Source organism: Amborella trichopoda, chromosome 10 (assembly GCF_054954075.1).
Source record: "Amborella trichopoda isolate Santa Cruz 75 chromosome 10, AtrichopodaSantaCruz75HAP2 v2.0, whole genome shotgun sequence".
Lineage (NCBI taxonomy): Eukaryota > Viridiplantae > Streptophyta > Magnoliopsida > Amborellales > Amborellaceae > Amborella > Amborella trichopoda.
The window spans coordinates 26,629,318-26,651,465 of NC_142345.1; the positions used below are offsets into that span (position 1 = coordinate 26,629,318).

Below are 22,148 nucleotides of genomic sequence, written 5' to 3' on the forward strand. Positions count from 1 at the left end.
TTGTATCATCGACCTCCAACTGATTGGAGCTCCTACAAATGTAAACACATAACCTGTAGTAGATCTCCAATAGTCCAAGTCACCTGCAAAGTCAGCATCAACATAACCAACAACCTTGTCACCAAACTTGCTATCTCTATCAAACATCAGACCCACATCTGATGTACCCCTTAGATAATGCAGAATCTATTTTACCGCATGCCAATGCTCATTTCCTGGATTAGTCATATACTTGCTAATAACACTAACAACATGAGAAATATATGGACGAGTGCAAACCATTGCATACATAAGACTTCCACATGTACTCGCATAAGGAACACGTGACATGTATTCCTTTTTAACAACTGAACTTAGAGATAATGCTGCTGACAATATGAAATGTGCAGCAAGAGGAGTAACCACGGGCTTTGAATTTTTCATCTTGAATCTAGTGAGGACCTTCTCAATGTACTCCTTCCGAGATAGCTACAATTTACCCAACTTTCAATCTCTACTAATCTCCATACTCAAAATTTTCTTTGCTGAACCTAAATCTTTCATTTCAAATTCTCTGGCAAGTTGAGTATTCAAATTACTGATTTCTAAAGAATTCTTCGCTACAATAGGCATATCATCCACATAAAGCAATAAATAGACAAACAAACCATCAGTAAATTTATTAAAATATACACAATTATCATACTTATTTATGATATATCCGTATCCAATCATGAATGTATCAAAACGTTTGTACCACTACATATGAGACTTCTTTCTTTTAACAACAAATCCTTCTGGCTGAGTCTTATAAATATGTTATTCTAACTCTCCATGAAGGAATGTAGTCTTAACATCAAGCTACTCTAACTCCAAATTAAACAATGCAACCATGGTTAGTAAAACCCGAATAGAGTTTGTCATGCTGTGGATTAGCCCTTTTGAGTGAATCACGTAAATCTTTGTCTTCTTATCTTAAATGTTTTATGATTTATTTCTCAGAATTATTTATCAAAATATTAACCTATCGGATTTAGAGCTTCCGCGCACAACATCTATCCTCCTAGAATTTGGAATGTTAGCTATTTTCTCTCTCTAAAAATCCAATCTCTCTCTCTAAAAATCCAATAGCTCCCTCCAAACCCATCCTCTTTCCCTCGAAACCCAATCTCTCTTTCTCTATCTAAAAACCTACATTCCCTCTCAAGAAACCCAATCTTTCTTGTGCTTTCTAAAAATCCATTATCTTTCTCTCTCTAAAAACCCTCTCTCTCTTTATAAACCCAATCTCTATTTCTCTTTCTAAAAACCCACTCTCTTTCTCTCTCTAAAAACCCAATCTATCATTCTCTCTAAAAAGCCATTCTCTATCTAGAAACCCAATATCTCTCTAAAACCTATTATCTCTCTAGACATCCAATTTTTTTCTCTCTAAAATTCTATTCTCTCTCTCTCTAAAAATTGATTCTCTCTAAAAAACCAATCTCTCTTTCTCTTTCTAAAAACCCATTATTTCTCTCTCTAAAAACTCATTCTCTCTTTAAAAATCCATTTCTCTCTCTCTAAAAAACTAAGCTCTCTCTAAAAACCCACTCTCTCTAAAAACTCAATCTCTCTCTAAAAACCCATTTTTTCAATCTAAAAATCCAATCTCTATTTCTCTATCTAAAAATACATTTTCTTGAAAAACCCAATCTCTTTCTAAAAATCAATTCTCTCTTTAGTAATCCATCTCTCCCTAAACTCAATCATCTTTCTCTCTCTAAAACACATTTTCTCTATCTAGAAACCCAATATATCTTTCTTTCTAAAACTCATTCTCTTTTTCTCTCTCTAAAAACAATCTCTTTTTCTCTCTTTAAAAACTATTATCTCTATCTAGAAACCCATCTCCCAATTTAGAAATCCAATATCTCTTTCCGTCTAAAAACCTACACTTTCTTTATAAACTCAATCTCTCTTTTTCTATTCTAAATCGCATTATCTCTTTCTCTATCTAAAAATCCAATCTATCTTTCTCTCTAAAAGTCATTCTCTCTCTAGAAACCTATTATCTATTTCTCTCTCTAACAATTGATTCTCTCTTTAGAAACCAATATCTCTCTAAAAACCCATTCTCTCTCTAGAAAATTAATCTCTCTTGCTCTCTCTAAAACCTATTTTCTCTTCCCCAATTATTTTGAAACAAAATGTATTCATACCTACGTAGTTATGATTCCAATTTCTTATATTTTGGACACTTTTTATGGGAACTAATTTCATAGGTAAAATGATTTCTTACTGTTGTGACGAACCAAACGTGAGAATTAGTTATTTTCTAAAAAAATAATTGTTAAGAAATCATTTTCAAATGAACCAAACATGCTTTAAGCTTTTATTTTCCTTTATGCATTAGCCGGTGGAATTCATTATAGGAGAAGGGGCTTTTGGCACACGTGTTTAGGGAAGCACGTGCTATAGCGTAATGCCTAGAGTATCATTTCCATTAGATCTCAAGTTAACAGTAGAAAAAAAGTAAAGGGTGCCATTTGCATAGAGTCGAGGCTCTAAACATTCAAAGCAAAGCGCACCTTCAAATAGTATTGTCACACCCCAAGAATTTACAATACTGTTATTCTTGAGATATGACAGACAAAACATATATACATCTATTGATAGGACAAATTTACAGTGGCGAGGTCTTACAAAGTAAATAAAGAAAGCTAGCACAACAACAGTATCTTCCAAGGTTGATCTTGACTAGCACTCAAAATGAATCCGCAGTTATCTTGAAAAAATGTTTACCATAGTTTGATGAGTTTGGCTACTCAGTAAGTGATCATCATAATCCTAAAAATAATCATGATTGAAAGATATCAATATTTTCCAAAATGAGATCTATTAACAGAAATGCATCAACAGTTTCACTTTCAATAAATGCATAATTAAGTATAATCCGAGTAATTGAAATGCTTATAACACTTTTAACGGCAGTACATAATTCAAAGGATTTCACAAAATACCCTACTGGCATCCCAAGTAGGTCACCTATATACCCCATCAGCGTCTTGATGGGTCCACTTAATCCCTATCGGCGTCCCAGATAGGTCCACTTAATCCCTGCAGGTCCACTTATACCTTACCGGCGTACCGGATGAGTCCACTTAATCCCTACCGGCATCCCAGATAGATCCACTTATACCTCACCGGCGAACCAGATGAGTCCACTTGCATACTTAAATTATTTCTAAATCTCTTTAAACATTCGAAAGCAGCAATATCATGTACTCAACATATCACTAAACTCATTAATATGAATTTCACTTAAACCATTAATAACAGTCACTCTCTATAACATTTCAAAAATAACCAATCAAATATTTTGGGCTCAAATTTAGAAAGATAGCAGTTTGTAAAAGCATTCTAGCATAATTGCCAATTTAATATGTATAGAAAAACTCTTATAAAAATTCAAAAATACGGAATTATCACAATTTATGGGATATCAATCCACAAATAAACATTTCACAACAATACTATAATCAATTGCAAAAATGTCAATAATAAGGCAGTCATTTGCACATGAATTTTACAATGTCTAAATATTCAAAACAGTAGAAAGAAATATCACAATTTTACTAAAAGTAGAAATATCACATTTATTTCTAACAATAAACAAGAAAAATAAATAAATTTATTTTTTCTAAATTACAGCATTCAAAATTTCTAACATAGATAAAATATCACAATTTTTATTAAAAAGATTATTTTTCAAGATAATGAGGTCACGTGCGCATAAAATTTATCGCACGTAAAATTCATGATAATAAACAGAAATAATTATTTCATTTTATTTTTAAAAAGAATGGATTATATTTCGAGACAATGAGGTCACTTACACATAAAACTGATAAAATAAAGATCCTGGACGGAAATATCACTATTTATTAAAAATAGACTATTTTTCAGGAAGACGATGTCACTTACCCACAAATATTTGAGAGGGAGCTTCCGATAAAAATTCGGTTCGAAAGAGGCATTCATTGTGTTTCGACCAAAGAGAGAGATCTCACAATTTTCTAGGGTGGGAGCGCTCACCTCCCCTATTTAAATTCTTATAACGTATTATTATATTATTTTATTACGCTCAACCTCATACCTGAGGTGTCGCGTTAAGAGTCGCTTTTAACATACGAAAACCACGTTCACTAAAGGACGTGGCAAGCAGCAAGCAGCAGCAGGCAAAAGAAACAGGCAAAAGCAGGCAAAAGCAAAAGTTTAAACCAAAGTAAAAACTTTTGAAAATAGTGATGGTCCCCAAGGACCATCATACTCAAACAGACCATCACCTATTTAAAAGCATCTTTTCTCCTTTTTTTTTTTTTTTTTTTTTTGAAATTTTAGGATTGTTACAAGTATCGAGAAATGTGGTTTCAATACTGAAAATATTTGTGACAATCTTAAAATATATTCTCATCTTTAATTATAAAAGTAGAGCTTCAAAAATAGTGTAGATTGAGCAGATCTATGAAATCTTGAAAATTGACAGTAAAAAAATGCATTACAAGGTGCACTATTTTCAAAACTTGAAATCCATTTTTCTCTCATGTCCATACATCATAATGTTGAGATGATCAATTTGAGGATATTTGGGCATAAAAAAAAACTCTCTAGTTGAGTTTTTAAGGTGGGCTCTAATTTGATTGTTTAGAGCCTCAGTTTTGAATAAAATTTTTCTAAAAGTAAATAATTAGTTTAGCTTATTACAATGTCAGAGAATGAATCTAGGGTTTGCAATGGGTTGATACCCAGGCCTAAAAATGTAGGGCTTGGGTTGCAAAATATGGCCTGAGGGCCAGGCTAGGGCAAATGCAAAATAACTTTTGATAGAAACTAGATCCTTACCTAAAGTAACCCTTCAAACTACCCTCTTCTGTACATTTATATAATCTTACAAGTAGCTGATAAGAAAGTTGTAGACATCCCATTTTAAATCTGACAAACTCTATGGTTTCTTGAACCCTTAAGACCACACTTAACCTAGTAAACCCAAATCCGTCCCCTCAAAATGGCATCTTTGACCAAGGCGATTTGTTGGTTACGGGGATATTATCCTTCCCCAACAAATCTTTGGCTTTTAAATAGATTTTTTCGTGGCCCTTTGGTGGGAGGATGGGGAGAGACAAAAACCCTAGGAGAGAGTAGATAGAGATAAAAAATCTAAGAGACCAGAACCCTAGGGAAGAGAACAGATAGAGACGAGAAAAAACCAAAGAGAGTTAAATGAGAGAAGAAAAAACCCTAAAAACTGAACCCGAGCCTCTTGAGAGAAAACCTAAGTCTTAGAAACCTAGACCTAAGGCGCAACCACCCTAGATCTACCCTTAGGGCACAACCACCCTTCTTCAACCAGAGACTTTCTGATGAACATCCGACTCAGAGAGACAAAAGATGATTGGTTCTGATACGGGCGAGCCTCAGAAGGCTCGGGCCATCTGGTCTGGTTTGATAATGTTTATTACTCTTTTATTATTTATTTTCTGCTTTTTTTTCATTTTAATTGGATTAGATTAGTTTTTATTACCTTGTATTTCGTGTTTCATATTCGGATCAATGCTAGCGCTGCCACTGATCTGAGAACAGATTTGCTTGTTTCTTGTCAGACCTGGCCTCAGATCAGAATTCGATTTTCCCACATTCTCTATCATCTTCTTTTAAAATCAGTTTGTGGTGTTTAGATCTGAGGGATCTTCCTTTGACGATCTCTTTGATTTTGCACTATAAACAGTTTGACGACCACCAGAGGGCATTTCGAACTAGATCCGTGAACGAAAAATAAAAAATAAAATAAAAGCCCCCCCCCAATCTCCTTTTTAGGGTCTTTTTTTTGGTCCAAAAAAAAAAAAAAATCCAAAAGAAATGAAAAAATAATAATAATCATTTTCATTGGAAAATCTTGTTTTTGTTACCTTTTTCCTTTATTATTTCTTTTCATTTTATTTATTGATTATTATTTTACTTTGTAAGTAGAATAAAAAGAAGAAAAAAGATCACTCATTGACTTTTATGATAGGAGCATGTTTATGTTTATGTGTCTGTTTATTTTCTACTTCTAAAAGGTTGTTTTGGGTTTGTGTTTATCTCTATTTAAGAAGGCTACTCAACTTCCTATTTTTTTCTCTCTCGACCTTCTCCAACTTGTTAAGGGCTTGGATCCGTTTCAAATAATTTTCTTGTATTTCAGGGAATTTGCGTGTCTTTGTTTATGATTATCTCAATGCTTTCTATTTTATTTTCATCTCTTTGAACTTTTGTGATTTTTAGAGAGAGAAAGAGAGAGAATGGCATAAATATTTTCTTTTGGGATTCTGACTTTAGTTTCCTTATTTATTTTAGTTCATTGTTGTCTTCTTTTCCTTCCTCATAAGGTTTACTTGTTGTTTATTCATTTTTCTTTATTTTATTAAGAGAGGTAGAGTTTTTGATCAAGAGATAAAGCTTTCTTTTTTTGAGTTATTCCGTAGTTAACACTTTAGGTTAATTGTTAGCAGTTTCTGCTGGTATTCACGTTCAAAACATTCTTTGGTCTCTTTTTCCTTAATCTTTTTTTATATTCATGGAATAATTTTTTTCTTCTTTGGTATTCATGGGATAGTTTTCATATCAATAGTACGTGACTTTAAGTTAAGTGGGTTGAGGTGTGTGAGTTGTTAAGAGGATTTTGAGGAATAGATAGAAACTATTTACTTGAGAGGAGATTTACATAGAAAGCAATAAATCGCTATAGGGGAAATTTGTGGAAGATTTAGATAGAGATGGCCAAGGAAGGGAGATTGAGAGAAAATCATATTGAATGATTTAGATAGAGATTGGAGGTCCCACGGAGAGAAAATAGGAAAGGGAGATTGAGAGAAAATAGGAAGAAGAAATAGGGAAAGGAGAATGAGAGAAAATAGAAAGAAAAAAGAGAGAGAGAGAGGGAGAGAGAGAGAGAGAGAGAGGGAGAGAGAGAGAGAGGGAGAAAGAGAGAGAGAGAGAGAGAGAGAGAGGGAGAGAGAGAGAGAGTTTTAGAGTGTGGGAGAGGGAAAAATAAAAAATAAAAAATTAGGTCCTTTCTCATTTTTGAAAAAGCAAAAAGAAAAAATCCTTTGCAATGAAAAAAAAAAGAAGAAGATCATTTTTGTGAAAAATTGTTTTGCCTTTTTTTAAGGTCATTTTATCTCAAAAAAAAAAAAGAAAAAGAAAAAGAAAAAGAGTGGGTGTTTGAGGCCATCTTTCTTATCCACTAAAAAAAAAAAAAAAAAACACAAAGGTATCTTTAGTTTTTCTTTTAAATAAAAAAATAAATTTCCTAAAAAAAAGAATATCAACAAATTTTTTAGGCATCTTTGTCTTACAAAAAAAAAAAAAAAAAAAAAAAAAAAAAAAAAAAGCAAAACATCTCTTTTAAAGGCAATCTTGCATTAAAAAAAAAAAAAATTTATTTTTTTAAGGCATTTCTCATTTTTGGAAAAAAAAAAAAATTTCTTTGCAAAAAAAAAAATTTCACTTTTTCTACAAAAGTTTCGTTTTGTAAGTCATTTAGTTTTCACAAAAAAAATTTTGCTTTTAAAAAGAGAGAATCTTCTTAAGCAAAAAAAAAAAAAAAATTTGTCAAAAAAAACTCTCTTTTATTTTTTTGTTTCTAATTCGGCATTTTCCACTTCTTTCTCTCTTCACTAAACAAAAAGGGGTTAAAAAAAAAAAATTTCCAAGGTCAGCTGCACTCTCTTTCTAATTGTGCCTTGATCGAGTCAACCTCGACTCAGGGCGCGCTCAACTAGGCACATGTTGTGCTTGGTTGCACTTTCATTTACTGCATACTTTCTTGGGGGTTGTTTACCCCCACATTTGAACTGTGCTTTTGGTCAGTCAAAACTCAACCCGAAACACACCTCACTTGGCATGATTTGCGCTAAGTGTTCACATTTTTTTTTGCATTGTGTGCTTGCTTGCTTGCTACTTTATTTTTTCTTGTGTGCTTCTTTACACACTCTTGCACACACCGGATCGAGAGTGCCCAGGAAACCAACAAACCCCCAAAATCCGCGTTAACAGCATCAGGGAAACCTAGCTTTGAGAGTCGAGGCAGTTGGGATTTACGTAACTTTAACTGTGAGCACCCTTCCGTAATCCTTTGCCTCAAAGCAATTCCGCGTATAGTAGGACGTGGTAAACATCCTATAACAGGAGGCCAGGACCTATGTGGGGACCTATATCAGTCTAGCCACATTTCAATAGTTAGGAACCCACTCTCAAGCCAAGCCTACCTATAATCTAGGTCAAAACGTTTCGTGTGCTGTGCTTGCTTATTTTTGTTGGTTAATCTTAGATCTCAGACCAGATCTGCTTTTAGTCCGAGCTTAACCCTCTGGGTTCAAGTCCAAACTTGTACCCAGCTTAGCCCATGTCTGAATCAGGTCTCTCCATGGTCTGAACTTAGGCCCCTTCTCGGTCCGAGCCGATGGCACTTTCCTAGTTCATCTTTGATCCAGTCCAGGTCCATACCTGGTCTGATCATCAAAACTCTCTGGGTCCAAGTTCAGGCTTATACCCAGCCTAGCCCAAGTCCGAACCAGGTTCACACCCAGGTCCGAACCTAGGCTCCCTTTTGGTCCAAGCCTGTGCCTGTCTCAACCTTGATCCAGTTCGGGTCCACACCAGGTCTGATCTTCAAAACCCTCTAGGTCCATGCTTAGGCTCTCACCCAGCTCAGTCTAGTTCCGAACTAGGCTCCTACCCAGGTTCGAGCCTAGACCCACTCTTGGTCCGAGCCGAGACTCGTACCAGTAGGTTTCATCCAATCTAGTCCTAGCCTAGATCTTAGTAAGGGTTTTGCCCCTAGAGTCAAACTAGGTCTACCATGAGGCGTCAAATCTAGATCCCATCGAGTCTAGGAATCATGACCCAAGGTCATAGCAGAGCAGCCCTAGCTCAGTCTAGATCTAGAGAACCTACTCAGTCCGAGAGGCACTGTCATAATGCTCCCTCACAAATTATTCATAGCACTCGTGTTAGTGAGCCGACTCTCGACCCACATGGAGCCAAACTTAGCCATCCAAGCGCCTTCAAGGCCACCATTTAGAAGTCACTAGCCAACATGCTGAGTCCTTGGGGCAACCCGCTAGATAGCTCAACAGCTAGTTCACACGAGCCACATACCACGAAATTAGGTTCAACAAACCATACAACCAAGTTAGCTCACAGCTACAATGATGGCTCAATTTGCTCGTATGCAATACCTACAAGACTCTTTAGAGAAAATGAGAATGTGAGATTTCTCAACTCGTAAGGCTTATGTACAAGAAATTCTAGGAAACCTAGAAGATCGACCAGTTGGGTTTGTGATGTTACAGTTTAGAAATTGATTTCCAGAGAAAGAGGATCCTGAGGCACACATCAACGCCTACTTATTGATGGTCCACACACTGCGAGACCAACCCAACCAACTTAAAGTCATGTTCTCGCATAGCTTATCAGAAGAACCCTTGATGTGGCACCGAAGATTTATGAAGGATAACCCTCAAGCAACTCCTGATGAAATGTTCAGGCAATTTTCCTCCTTTTATAGTGGAGGAAGGCCAAGACCAGTCACCCTTGGTGAGTTAACTTCTACCGAACAGAAGTCGGGCGAGTCTCATTCCCTATTTATAACCAGATTCAGAGAAGCCGCTATGTGAGTCATTGAAACTCCACTCCTTGAAGCTGCGAAGGTAAGCATAACATTAGAGAACATGACTATAGAATATGTCACGTTTTTCAGTGTGGGGGTAGTCCCTTACTCATTTGATGATATGCTCGAAAGAGTATCACGATATGAGAGAGCTAAGGAAGATAACACCGCAGCTGAAAAACCCTTTAAAAAAGGGAAGGTAAACATGATCAAGAAAATCAACCTTTCTACAAACCATTCACAGGGAAAGACTAATATTCACTCTATCGCATGGAGAATGCAGACTTCCACACCAAGGGAATTCACTTCCAATGATGAGTCTATGACTGATGTCATGAAGAAGTTGCTTAAGGCGAGGCTCATAGGATTACCGATAGGAGCCAAGATTCCTTCTTTCCAAGGAGACGATACATCTCAATGGTGTGATTGGCATCAAAACTATGCCCATAGCACGGAGGAATGTCGAGCTTTCAGACATAGAGTTCAGAACCTCATTAATAATGACACGATAAGTGTCAGAAAGAAAGACGCTGATGACAATAAAAAACCAAAAACTCTAGATGCTTCGATAAACAATTTTGATGTTAACCTGATTAACTTAGGAGATTCACAAGCTATACCCAAACCCGAAGAACATCCACAAAGGACTTGGAGTACAAGAAGAAATCAATTAGAAAATCTAGTAGATGAAGTACAAAAAGAGCATAACCTTACCAAGGAGTTAATGACTAAGGATACTTAAGATCAAATCAGTGAGGATGACCTTAGCTCCAAGCCTATAGCAGAAGAAAGGGGAGAAGAAAGGGGTATCGCATATGGGATTCCACTCCAAGATACACTCCGAAAAGTGACACAAGAAATCCCCATCATCAAGAGTCACATCAGGGCTATGAACCCTTCAACCCGTACTTTCAAGTTAATACAATAAATGGTTTATACATGTGTGACAATGAATCAAACTCACAAGAGCAATATGAACTCGGGCATAAGCTCAACTAAGGTTTTGAAGCTATGGATTCCCAAGCCCATGATGACAAGAAAAACCTTAAGTTTGGGACAATAACTCGTGAGGGGGCAAATGATCAAGTGCTAAAAGGAAGCCCTTCACCTCAAAACCTTGACGACCCACCTAAGTGGGATCAATATGATGATGACGACGTTTCAGAAATTGATGTGATCCATATCAACGCGAATGGATCATCTTCTAAACAATGGGTCAACACCTCAAAGTCTCCCATTACGCTTCTAAACAAGGGGCCAACACCTCAAATATCAAAAGAAGATGAACCTTTAGAAATTATAAGGGGCCCACCTAGGCCACCTTCACCAGACTTCTTGACCAATCCACCTATATGGGATGAGGAGCCAAGCTCAGAAGATTTAATCGAGTCACCTCTCGAAGTGAACTCAGTTATAGATGATAGAAAAACAAAGAGCCCAAATTTGACTATTCACAAAGATTTGACATCTTCGCTATAGTTAATAGAACTCGATCCTTTGGAAATTTTAAGGGGCCCACTTGGGCCACCTTCACAAGATTTCTTAAACAATCCACTAATCTGGGACCAAGAATTGGATATTGAAAATCTGATCGTCTTACCTACTCAAGAGGCAGGCTCTCTAAAAGTCATTAACGATATGAGCACAACTCCAATAACTGGGGCACCACCATATCAAGAGAATTCATCCTGTGAAGAAAAAGTTCCCAATGGAACCGAAAGCCCTGTAGGGGCAACCCCATCAAAATATTCGATAGGGGCAAAATCCTCTCATGAAGAGGATACAATAGCGACAACTAATGAGATTGAACCCTTGTTTGTTGATTCCCAACACGTCATAAGGCCGTTTAATACAACGGGGGCAACTAATGAGATTGAAACCTTCTTTGTTGACTCCCAACATGTTGTAAGGGCAACTAGTACCAACTCATCCACTCCTCTTGTGCGAGAGTCTCACCTAAGCTTGAGCACTGAAATTGAGTCTACTACAGAGTTAACCCCCCGACAAACAATTTGAAATTTGTAATGAAAAAAACTATCGAAAAGCAGTGAGTGATTACTCACCCCTTACAAATAACCAAATGAGGCATTCATGCCTCACACTTCAAAAGGCATTAACGCCTAATGTGTAACATGAAGTACTCTATTAACGAGAAAACCTTGATGAGCCTATCCGTCCATACAAAAGGCTAAAGGATTTGGAAACTGAGAGTGATTTTTAGCCCCAAAATCGAGGTTCAAATGGAGTGGTTTAAAGGAAAAGTTCAACGAAAAGTTCAACAACCATTATCAAAGAGATTTTGGATGCCAACCTGGGTTAACGGAAATCAGAGGAAGACCGATATTAGAACCTCCCTACCTCTTGGAGGAGAGATGTTCGAATTCTTACCCACCAAGCTGAACACCCGAAAGAGACCCCGGGGTGATGAAAATGGCAAAGTTCTCTCCTTCCTTCTACCCACCAAAGTCTTTTCTCTCTAAACATCTTCTTTTCCTCCCCTCAGTCAAAGTGGCGTTAAAAGAAGAATCAATAAGTAATAACCTGATGAAACGTTGTTAAGGACCTAGATCATCTGAAACTTCAAAAGGTGGGTGGTGGAGGAACGAAATCGAAAATCCAAAGAGATTCTGAACATCCAGGGACAATATTCAATATTTCAAGACTCTGTTTCGCTCGAAACTCCAACGAACTCTCCTTGAATTGCAACACAAGAGCTGAGGTTGGAAGATAAATAAATACTTGATGATTCCTCATCCCGAAGATTCAAGCAATGACTCGATACGCTCACATAGGGTAGTTAAACTGTATGACCTACATTAAAAGAAAACCATCCCCCAACAGGGGCAGCAAACAAAATATAAATAATAATAACTCTACGGTCATATGAGTATAACTGCCGACTACACCGTCCATCGCTGCATGACGTTAAACTTCTTAGAGGGCTCTATGGTTGCAGGAGTTAAAACTGCTAACCAAAATTTGTTTTTCGAAATATCTTTCTCTTTTTTAAAATTTTTTCACTATATGTCTTATGTTTTAAACAAATTTAATTTCTTTGTTAAAATCGTAACCTGTCCTTGCTCCGGGTTCTATTTCAAATATCCCTCTACTTTCAAAATTTCTAAAACGTCTTTTTTTAAAAAAAAACAAAGGAGCTTGGACACTCGTATATGATGATTATCGTATTTGCCGCGATTGCCGCGTTGCTACATCGTCTCTCACTTCGGATTTGGCCAGACATGTCTCTTCCTATAGAAAGCCTTTCCTATAGACAACATTAGGAAACCCTAAGGAAATTAAAGAAAATGCCAGGGTTAAAACTTTCAAACTGCAAAACCCCTAAAGTTGGGTGGCATGGCCAGAAAATCCACCTTGAGTTTCAAGCTTGTGTAACTCATCGACATTTCACGCCGAAAACCCTAAGAGGAAAAATGCCCTAGGTGAGTGAGTTCGATGATCACAATGACTTGCATGGATCGTTGGTGTGCCCTCTAACCACGTGACCTCAGGAAGAAATCTTTAACGTTCATCTGCCCCTCGAAGGACAGGGAACGCCAGAGTGTCTATTTCTTTACCACTCACTTGTCCCTCGAACGACATGGAGTGCCAAAAAGGAGCAACTGTAGGCACCCCATTTTAAATCTGATAAACTCTATGGTTTCTTGAACCCTTAGGACCACACTTAACCTAGTAACTCCAAATCCACCCCCTCAAAATGACATCTTTGACCAAGGGGATTTGTTGGTTACGGGGATATTATCCTTCCCCAACAAATCTTTGGCTTTTAAATGGGTTTGTTCGTGGCCATTTGGTGAGAGGACGGAAAAAGAGAAAAACCCTAGGAGAGAGTAGATAGAGATAAAAAATCTGAGAGACCATAGGGAAGTGAACAAATAGAGATCGGATAGACAGAGAGTTACACAAGAGAAGAGAAAACCTTAGAAATTGAACCCGAGCCTCCCGAGAGAAAACCTAAATTTGAGAAACTTAGACCTAGGACACAACCACCATAGATCTACACTTAGGGCACAACCACCCTTCTTCAACGTGAGACTTTTTGATGAACATCCGACTCAAAGAGACAAACGATGACCGGTTCTGATACGGGTGAGCCCCAGAAGGCTCAAGAGTCCCGGGCCACTTGGCTCGGTTCAGTATCATTTCTTTCTTTTTTTTATTCTTCTTTTATAGTTTTAATTTCATTATGATATGCTTATTTGCCTTAAAATCGTATTTTCATGTCTTGGATCATGTTGGCTCTACCACAGATCTGAGTGTAGATTTGCTCGTTTTCGGGTAGATTTTACCTCAGATTTGAATTCGATTTGTCCCACTTTTTTTGCCACTCTTTTATTACATTTTTCATTAGTTTAAGGTGTCAAAATCTGAGATATTTTCATCAGAAGATCTGTCATATTTTCATCATAAACGAACATAGATGGTTTGCACTTACAAATAACTGTTTAGAAATTAAAGGATGTACATTCAATAGTGGGACAACATTTTTGTAGTTAGTTTTAGGGTAAATCTTTAGCTTTTCCATTTTTTTTTTCTTCTTCTGGTATTGGTCGCTACGATGAGAAGGATACATCATCAAAATCTGCGGTTCAAGAAATAAGCCTAAGTAGGTTTTTGCTCAAGGGAGTAAGTGCACATTTTTCTAGTGCATGTCCATGTTATCTTTTTTTGATTGCTGAAAAGTCAAAATCTATTTCCCTTTTTGGAGCGTAGTAAATAAACCCCATCATCACCTCGTTGCCTTAAAATGTGAAATCCGACTAAGGGGTTTCCCAATTTTTTTTTTTTTTCTTTTTTAATGGGTGCAGTTGGCATACAAATGCATTCGTAGCTGTAGAGGTAAGGTGCACCTTCAAATTTTATTATGGTATATAATTTTGATCTAAAATGATCTTAGGATTATCTCAAAATCTATTTTTATATCTAATTATAAAATTTTAAATTTAAAAAATGGTTAAAATCAAGTAGATCTATAAACATATGAAAATCTTGAAAATGGATGATGTAGATAATATGTTGTCTTATGCACTATTTCTGATACTTAAAATCTTTTTATTTTTCATGGTCATACATCTCGATGTCGAGATGATCAATCAAAGGGTTTTTCAACAATAACACTACCTTTTCAGATGGATTTTGAAGGTGCATCTGCAGTATTACATTATAAGGTTGCATCCTTATATAAACTTTTTCCTTATTTAATAGACTTTAAGCAAAATCAATCACCTTTTTTTTATTTTTAACAATATTACATTTTGTTTTTATTATTGCTATAATAGGTAGGTACAATAGAATCAAGCTAACAAATTCTCACTAACAAGCTCCAAACCTTGCTAATCCATCTGCCATATCATTACTCATGCAATGAGGTTTTTTTAGAAAATTACTATGCTATTTTTAGTTTTTTAGGTTTAGGGTTATTTTTATCTTTTCTTCCATGTGCAGATTCAAGGAGATAGAAAATTTACTATGGAAGTTAGGTAGGGTATTTAATTTAGATTTTTTATGCAGGATATAGTTTCTATTTTGTGGGGCTCGAAGTTGTTACCACTTAATGGGTGGATAAAGAAAAAATAAAATAGAGATTAGGAAGTGCATGAAGATGGGTGGGAGCTTCCTAAATTTTTGAGCTTCAACTGATGGGCAAAGAGAGAGTCAGGGCGAGAAAACTTGGAGGTTAGGGGGACAAAGTATTTTTGAGGTTTTATTTTGTTTTATTTTATTCTCGTTTTCTTAGTTGTATTAAAGGGAAGGATACCCCTCTTATGAAAGAGATGATAAATTGAGTAAAAAAAAGATCTGTTTGATGTTGTGAGCATATCTTGTGTTGGACTCCCTTGCAGTCTCTCATCCTTTATTTTATCTTTTAATTTTTTCCAGATTGTCTTTTTTCTGCATCAGTTGGTATCTGATCCTTGAGATCCATGATGATCACAAACAATTGATGATCATATTATGGAGCGTATAAATCAAATATTTGAGTGATCAAATAAAAAATTTGAGCGACTCAAAGAAGACATGATAGAATGTATTGGCAAAGTCATACAACAAAGTCTATAAGATATATTTAGTAGATTGCAGCAGGAGGAACAAGACTTTGAACAAGTAGAAGATCAAGAATCAACCACCAATCTAAGCATTAATCACACATTATAGCTTGCTTCGCAAGTTGAATTGATTGAGAGGCATGAAATATAAGTGGTGGAAGGTGCAAGAGATTTGGTGTCACAATTGACTTTCCAAGCATATCATGACTTTGTTCGATTAAGATCAACAATCAAAAGTTCGATAAATAAATTTTTCGAGGTCGAGCTTCTCCCAATCCAGGAGAATAATAATTTTTAATCTTTTTTTTTTTTTTTAGTTTTAAGTTTTTAGGTTTAGGTTTATTTTTATCATTTTTTCTTTGTATAGATTTAAATGTTAGAATAGAAATTTTTTCATGGAAGTTGGTTGTGATATTTATTTTAAATTTTTTATACAAGATTTAGTTTCTATTTTTGTGGGGGTTGATGTTGCTTTTAATAAGTTGATAAGTATTAAAAAAAATAAAATAAGAAAAGATTAGGAAATACGTAGAGATAGGTGGGGTCTTCCAAAATTTATGGGCTTGCTTCAAGTGATGGGAAAAGATAGAAAGGAATAATAACGTGGGGTTTAGGATGAGAAATGTGGAGGTTAGCGGGAGAGAGTATTTTTGAAGTGTTATTTTATTTTATCTTATTCTCTTGTTCTAGTTTGTATTTAAGGGAAAAACATCCCTCTTATGAAAGAGCTGGTGAATTAAGTAAAGATAGAACTCTCTTTGATCTTGTGAAGAGATGATTGGGGTGGAATCCCTTGCAGATACTGAGATAGGGTATATTCTCGCATCTCTTATTTTATTTTTCATTTTTTTGGGATTGGTTTTTTTCTTGTTTTAGCTAGCCTCTTGATATGTGCGCTGAAAAGAAACAATCAACGAATTAAACACATCTCTATCCATAAAGATCTTAATCTCCAAATCGGCCTAAACTCCTTGCTACACCAATCAAGTGCATGAAGAGGATCCCCTTCAGATACAAAAGCCATATATATGCCTCTTCAAAACCAGCCCTTCGCAGACACACATCTACAAGGCCCTGCATAAGAAAGGAAATGATCGTATTCTTCAATTGTACTATGAATGGCTAAGAGTAATTATGATTTCTTTATATTAAAGGTAAATATTCTTCAATTGTACTATGAATGGCTAAGAGTAATTATGATGTCCTTATATTAAAGGTAAATGATCATATTCTATATTTTTCCTATTGTTCTTAATGAGAGAGAAGTAGTTTCAAATTTTCTAAATCATCGATGTTGCACAAGGGAACCATCTCTCTGTCAAAGCAAGGGAACATATCTAAAATCGCAATTGTTGAAAATGAACCATCTACCTATAGGATCCTGCAAGCTACATATACCATAGTATACAATTATTGCATATTGTCTTCTTGTTTCGAAAAAAAAAAAAAAAAAATGAAGGGAGGATAGTGTGGGGGCTTAAGAAAATAGTTATAGAAGGTTGCAACCTAATATTATTGGAGTAAGTTGCACATTAAAAATCCTCTAGAAGAGAGTATTTTGATATTGTAGAACCCTAAAAAATGATCATCACCATCTCGAGATGTGTGGATAGAAAAACAGAATTTCAAGTTCTAAAAATAATGTATTTTCTGCCGTATAAGGAGGGCGCCTTATACAAACCTTGCCCTTTAAAAAATGCAATGTGGTTTGCATAAAGTTGCAGCCTTAAACAATCAAAATAAGGTGTACCTGCAAATTTTGTTCGACATAATTTTGGTGTCAATAATTCTTTAGATACTATGAGAATCTATTTTATCTCTAATTATGAAATTTTAAGCTAAAAAAATGGTGCAAATGAAGCAAATCTATAAACGCATGAAAATCTTGAAATGGATGGTCCAGATATTCTGTTACAAGATGTAGTATTTTCGGGGCTTGAAATCTTTCTTTCTCCATATCCATACATCTTGTGTAGAGGGAGAAAATATATGAAAAAGAGAGAGAAAAATTAGTTCTGTAGTCCTTTGGGTGGGTGTTTTAGAGAGAGAAAGAACATGTTTTAAGGCTTGAGAGAGAGCTTGAAAAACCCTTATAATCCCTATACTTACAGGGTATTTTTTTTATTAGTGGAAGAGATTTTTGCCACCCAAAGGACGCAAGCAATTTGTGAACTATGTAAATATTTGTGTCTCGCTTCTTTAATTTTCTGCACTATTTTTCTTTCCCTTTATTTTTCCCAAACCTTGGTTTTTATCATTTAAATTCGTTTCAAAGCCCTAGGGTTTTAAGATCCTTGCTTGGACACAAGGTTTGTGGCAGAAATTTGACAGTTCAAATTTATCAACCTGAAAACTAAAGAGGCCCGTGATGTTCGTGAAAGATGGTTGTGTAGTGGCTCTAAAAGGTAGAGAAAATAAACCTCCAAGGGTGGATAATGAGAAATTTGATGAAAATGATGAATTGGCTGAGGAGAATATTCTTTTGGAGCTTAATGAGTTTATTTTATTCAATATCTCCTCAAAAACTATTGTAAAATATTTATGAGACAGTTGAAAAATACTTATGAATAAGTGTCTTCCTAAAAAAAATTGTCTTCGTCGGTAACTTTATAATCTCAAGATGAGTGGCGGTGCACTTTTACAAGGGCACTTCAGTAAATTTAATCATTTGATTAGCAAGTTGATGTCACTAGTTGTAAAGTAATATAAAACAACTATATTATTTTGTTCTATGCCGGTATCATGGGATGGACTGATCATGAATCTCAATAATGCAAAGTCATTTGAATCTGATTCCATTATTTCAGTACTTCTAACAAAGGAGTCTAGGCAAAATTTTGGTCAGGATTCCTGTGGAAATGTGTTTGTAGCACGGGGTATATCAATAGAGACAACTACAGGAAGAGATTAGCCAAGATCCAAGGTTTCAAATTTATAGGTGAAAATAAATGTCTGAAAATCTTAAAGGGGGAACTAGTGGTTGCAAAAGGAGAGTTAGTTGGCATTTTGTACAAACTTATTGGAGAAACAGTTTTGGGAGAGGCCGATATTGCAAAAGTGGATTTCGTCATGACATGGCTCGTGTACAAAATAGACTCAAGGTACTTTTCAATAAAACTCTCGTCCCAAGTTTAAAATCTTCTAATTTAGATTTTAGTGAGTCATGTTTATTTTGAAAGCAGAACAATCACGAAGCCCTCTGGCTGTTTGCCAGCACGGTTTGGACACGAAATCTCCTTAAACTTTGATGCATCATCTTGTTCTTTTACTCCAAGGCTTGCAATGTGGACTCGAAAGTACCCCTCTGTAACGGTTCACTCGAACAAGAATTGGATGGCCAATGAAGGATGAAGGAGAAGGGATGGCAGAGGTCCCTCTATTTACACAAACGCTACGAAACTTGACGATTAAAGCAAATAGAGAGTCAAAACTCCCTCGATTACCTACTCAGGATGACACCACCAAAGTGAGAGAGGGCAAGAGCGTGTATATCTCTCGTGACTCGACTCGACTGTACGGAGAGGAAGTTCGAGCAATGATCCGAGTGTTAAGACTCATGAGACTACTCTGAGAGGTATCAAATTGAGCGTATGATGAACAACATGATTAAAGGAGAAAGGCGCTAAGAGAGAGATAGGGTCGCAGGTAATGCGGCTCCGAAACTTATCGCGTGATGAAAGAGAGCAAGGCATAAAGATAAAGACGGGACCGCAGTTCTACTGTGGTTCGGAGTTACAACGCAAGGCAAAGAGAGAGGCCCAAAGAGAGAGAGACAGGGTCGCAGGTGTTGCGGCTTCAAAACTTATCACACAATGAAAGAAAGAAAGGCCTAGAGAGAAATACAGGACCGCTGGTCTGCTACAGTTCCGAGTTACTACGAGAGGAAAAAGAGAGAGAGGCGTGAAGAGAGAGACGGGGTCGCTGGGGCTGTGACTCTAAAACTTATCACTCAATGAAAGAGTGAAAGGTGTAGAGAAAAAATTGGCCATCAGGTCTGTTGCGGTTCCAAGTTACTAGGTGAGGCAAAAGAGAAAGAGACGCAGAGAGAGAGAGACGGGGTCGCAGGTGCTACGGCTCCAAGACTTGTCACGCGATGAAAGAAAGAAGGAGAGTAGAGAGAAAGATGGGACCGTAGGTCTGCTGCGAGTCACGGATGTTATGCATGGACCATTGGGTAGGCTAGGATGCCTGAACTAAGGGTAATTTCTCTCTCTAAAATTTTTCTCTCTCCTCTCCACTAGATCAAAAAATCAGAAGCAAAGTCAAGTAAACGCACACTAAGGCCTCAATTTCATTAACGAATAATCCAGCTCGTTACAATTCACCTAAGCTTCTTTATATAGAGCAACCCCCAAACATGGGTGGAACACTCAAAATTAAGCTAAATTTCTGAAAATTAAATATTAAATGAATTAAAATAAAATCCCATTTTTAGAAAAACTGACCAAAATACCCCTTAAATCTTTTGGGCTAATGACAAAACCATCCCTGCTCGAGGGGCCTCTCGCCACAGCTAAACTTCGAGAGTTTTTGGGACTCTTGTGGCAATGGTTGGGACGATTCATTGTCCTAGAATTGATGCTTGATCGATTATGAACATTTTGATGTCCTTTGATCTTCTTGAAACGAACTTTTTTGGAAGGGTAAAAATCCGGCCAAGTTCATAGCTTTTGATTGCCAATGTAGTGCGATCTGTTGTGTTTTGTATCCTCTTTTTTGTCTTGATTTGAAGAGGACATTGTCATGATCATTCTGCACTAAGTTTTGTCTGATTTGATCTTCATTTGAGTACATTCCAAATTTGGGAGGTCGTCGAAAAATGGGATTCCGGCAATCGGGAAATTCTTGCCATCTTCAACCTTGAAATTTACACTATCCGGCCTTCAGTTGAATGCAAATATCATAACAAATTGTACCTCTTCTTGATGTGGTTGCAACGGACCCATATTTGCATCGATCTAATATCCATATCTTAGGTTATGCCCTCTTGAAGTACAAGATATCCTCTATAAAAAATTATGATTTTCATGCCTTTGGGCCCACATTCTTTCTAGAAATTCTCTTGTCTCACACCACACCATGATGTGTGCCTATAAAAATGACCGAGCCGTCGAGTTTTAGCTCGTGACCGATTTTGAGCTTGTTCCGATTCCAAATGAGCAAGCTATGAGTACTTGAAAATTGTCCTGAGGGATGAAAACACAGTTTCCAGATATGGAAACTGGTTCACTGAGGTGACATCGTAACAGTATGAAACTTACCCGTTTGTGGTAATTTGGGCCTATAATGGTCCCAGAAGATAGAGCTGTAGTTATAAAGTCTCTTTTCAGCATGATATGAGCTGGATTTGATTATTGCGTTTCACCTTGATCACATCAAATATCATCAAAATGTAACAAAATTTTGTGAGCTTCCTTCAGGCATCCAAAACTACCCTTTTCATGCTTTCTGAGGCCATTCTAGTGTTATTTTTAAGGTTTCCCACTTGTAGGCTTATTTTGCAGTGTTCCCATGGTCCGACGGTATCTTGGGTACCAGTAGGACCATGTTATCACTGGCTCTCTCCTTATGTGACTTGCGAATACAAGTACGTCAAAAATAACATATAACAACTTGCCCCGCCGAATGATGCTCTTCAAGATAAATGAGAAGGATAACATTCAAAAAAAAAAATTGATGTCAAAGTTCATTTTTCGAATCCTTACTAAGATATTTTTATTGCCTCTCAACAATCTTTTGCTTTTAGATCATCAGCGTCAACACGATCCTTGTGGGGGAGACCACGCTAAGCTTCTTCCCTGGGGGATGATCGAAGCGGACTTTAATGCATGGGGGCCTTTCTTAAGGGCTTCCTTCCCAATGCTACTAGAATTCATTTTTTAGGACAGTATGCTGATAGGGTGCCTTGTGGAAGGGCTTATCGTTCCATCGCAACAACATCTCTTAATGGACCAACTAGTGGGTTCCCTTAGTGGGTGTTTTATCCCAATCTAGTTGCTTTTATTTGTAATAGCTGAGGGTCTTTGGTGGACCTGATCCCAGTGTTCTAAGAATTTCATTTTGGCTCTGGGCCGACTAGTGGGTGCCATTGGTGGGTGTTTTGTCCCAATTTAATTGCTTTTATTTGTAACAGCAGAGGGTCCTTGGCGGACGCGAACTTAGTGTTTGTAGAAACTTTATTTTGGCTATGGGGCCAGCTAGTGGGAGCCCTTGGTGGACATTGTGTCCCAATCTAGTTTCTTTAACAGCTGAGAGTCCTCGATGGACGTGATCTCAGTATTTGTAGGAACTTCATTTTTGGCTCGGGGGCCGACTAGTGGATGCCCTTCGTGGGCGTTTTATCCCAATCTAGTTGCTAGGGCAGGGATGGTCTGGATTACACCTAGTACCTTCCAATTTTCTTTCTTTAGAAG

The 22,148-nt window shown here is 36.7% G+C and overlaps 1 long non-coding RNA gene across 1 annotated transcript; it reads left to right on the forward strand.

Moving 5' to 3' along the window:
- The first annotated feature begins 4,843 nt into the window (after nt 1–4,843).
- LOC148780098 (uncharacterized) lies at nt 4,844–15,688 on the forward strand. The gene is made up of 2 exons (XR_016042560.1): nt 4,844–5,456; nt 15,200–15,688. It is a non-coding gene; the product is annotated as an uncharacterized LOC148780098 (long non-coding RNA).
- Nucleotides 15,689–22,148: the final 6,460 nt, after the last annotated feature.